The sequence below is a fragment of the Penaeus chinensis genome, chromosome 6, assembly GCF_019202785.1.
Source record: "Penaeus chinensis breed Huanghai No. 1 chromosome 6, ASM1920278v2, whole genome shotgun sequence".
Taxonomy (NCBI): domain Eukaryota; kingdom Metazoa; phylum Arthropoda; class Malacostraca; order Decapoda; family Penaeidae; genus Penaeus; species Penaeus chinensis.
Genome location: NC_061824.1, coordinates 33018240 through 33020739, shown reverse-complemented (window position 1 = coordinate 33020739; position 2500 = coordinate 33018240). Strand labels below are relative to the sequence as shown.

Sequence of the window (2500 nt, the reverse complement as noted above, 5' to 3'; positions counted from 1 at the left end):
CGGAAATCTATGAAACAGGATTAGTCATTCATTCGAGTGCATATTTAGTACAGAAGCAATACTGAAGTTAAGATGCTATTAATAATTATATATGACACCAAACGTGATTAAGCAATTTCATTGCTTCAGAAAAACGTCACAGAAAATCTGCTTTGTTGGAATCGCATAACATTTAAAAATCATATTCATTTTTCAAAACTTAGCCTACCAAGGAAAATGTAAACACCGCCTCACGCAGTTTGCTTAAAGTGAACCTCGGGCAGATTATCGGCCGTCCTGTACGTCATTTTTCGTACAATACCCAGACTTGTGACTCCATAGCTTCCTTCATAAATGGTTCTAATGCAAAATCAGAATCCTTCCGAATCCTTTATTTACACACAAGCAGAGACAAAGGGACACTTTGCGAAGGAATCCGGATTGTTAGTGATGATTGGCCGCTGCGGTCATATGGCGTAACGTGGGATTACCCAGGACATCTTTCCGCCTAGCAGGTCCTTCGCTGTTCGTGTGTTGGTATTTGGTGTGTGCGAGCCTGTGTACGCGTGTAGTACTCTTTTTCTTCTTGAAGAATTTGGTACTTGGAAAATATAACAAAAACAACAACAAAAAAAAACAAAACATCTCAAATCATCGGCTGAAAAACCAGTGAAGCCATTTTCACCTTCTTGTCACTTTCACTGGGTGGTTGCCAACTCGAGTGTAAACAAAAGCGATTTCCACACCAAGAAATGGCCAATGCTCTAGAACGCGATTTGAAAACTAAACCTAATTTATAGAAATACAGTGCGAAAACTCAAGATACTTCAGCCCGAAGTGGTTTGTCGCCAAACAATTGTTCTACAGAAGAGTATATGGCGATGTATGCCAACGGAACACACGTGCACGAAGGAGCCTGTACGTAGAGAGAGAGCGGAGTAGTGGAGACTGGGTCACCCAAGGAGATGCACTGGGGACCGCTCTGTCTTGTCGTGTGATATTTTTATTGTGAATTAGTGCGTTTACCTGCGCGTGTGCTGTTGATGTGAAACTCGGTTGAACAGAAGATTTCAAATCAGGTGAAAAGAATCCAGAAAAAAAATTAGGGCGATTGCGTCATTGTCTCCAGTACCGCATGCTATCGGTGTGCTGAATGCAGTTCGAGGTCGTGTAACAGAGTTAGACATTGTAACCATTAGTTGGAATACTCAAAGGTATAAATGCCCAGTGAGAAATACTCTTCAATAATTCAAAAGGAAAGTCAAAAGAAAGCGTTTGTGAAGACCTCGGCACAAGTCCTGCTCTCCTGTGACGTCTGAGAGTGAAAACGAACAGCCTGCGACTCTCTCCCAACACAGGTAAAGAGTTACGGGCGCTTTCTTTCAGATCTCGTGAAAAAAAGGGCAAAGAAAATTATGACAGTCAGACGCAGCTGGTAATTTCCAGATATGTAATTTTATCGTAAAGGGTCAAGGTAGTTTTTTCCTTTTTTCTTAATTTGAGAATGTGAACGGAGTTGGTGTTATCTATCCATAATTCATTGTTTATATAAGTTATTTACGGTTTCATAGAGAGAGAGAGAGAGAGAGAGAGAGAGAGAGAGAGAGAGAGAGAGAGAGAGAGAGAGAGAGAGAGAGAGAGAGAGAGAGAGAGAGAGACGGAGTAATTGATAGATAGACAAACAGACAGAGTAACAGACAGGAAAAAATGCAAGAGAAAGGAACGAGTACCGGAGGAATCACATTTATCGAGACCCAGATCCCATCTTAAAAGATCCTACGCAATATACTCAATTAAAACTCGATATCCAAGCGCCCTTGTAAACATCAAAAGCAAATATGAGGAATACATACCCCCCCCCCCCCCCCCGACCTAGTCTGGAATGATGCACTTTCAGGTAATTTGGTTAAATGGACATCGAAGAATGTGACAGCACTCGATTTTACAGACAGCATCATGTGTGCGACAGCTTGTCATAATCATGAGAGCTGCTGTTGCAATATCTGTTGTTTACTAATTATTTCTTGAAATATATTGACACTACGTAGACCTCAGAACGTAGACACCGAAACAAAAATATATATGACTAATTACGATTTCGACCCAGGGGAAGGAGGCAAACAACCGAGGGAATTAAAGAATTAAAGGTAGAGTGAAGTTTAGTGACAGCAGCGTAGGCAAGCACGTCTGCGGCCTTGCGAGTGTGGTCAGCCATTATACGTGTAACGGTGAAGAGGAAAGGGTTGGAGGTAGAGGGAGGGGGTGGGTGAGGTAGGGGAGAGGGGAGGTAGGGGAGAGGGGAGGTAAGGGAGGAGTAGGGGTAAGGGATAATTGAGGTAAAGGGAGGAGGGAGGGACAGTGGTGAAGGCAGGTAAAGAAAGGGGGAGGGGGTAGGGGTGGGGAGGTAGTGGGAGACGAAAGGATGGTAAGAGAGGGGGTAATAAGAAAAGATATGGATGTTCTCATTTGCAGTGGTTCTCGGAAAAGGATGGTAAGGGACTCATGGAAGAAATTGACGGTA

The 2500-nt window shown here is 43.0% G+C and overlaps 1 protein-coding gene across 1 annotated transcript in view; it reads left to right on the top strand.

Annotated features, from left to right (window-relative positions):
* Positions 1–502: 502 nt before the first annotated feature.
* Positions 503–2500, top strand: part of LOC125026456 — a 14771-nt gene continuing 12773 nt past the window's right edge. The window contains exon 1 of the mRNA XM_047614918.1: positions 503–1337. The gene's annotated coding sequence lies outside the window, so the exon portion shown is untranslated. The remainder of the gene's footprint in view (positions 1338–2500) is intronic.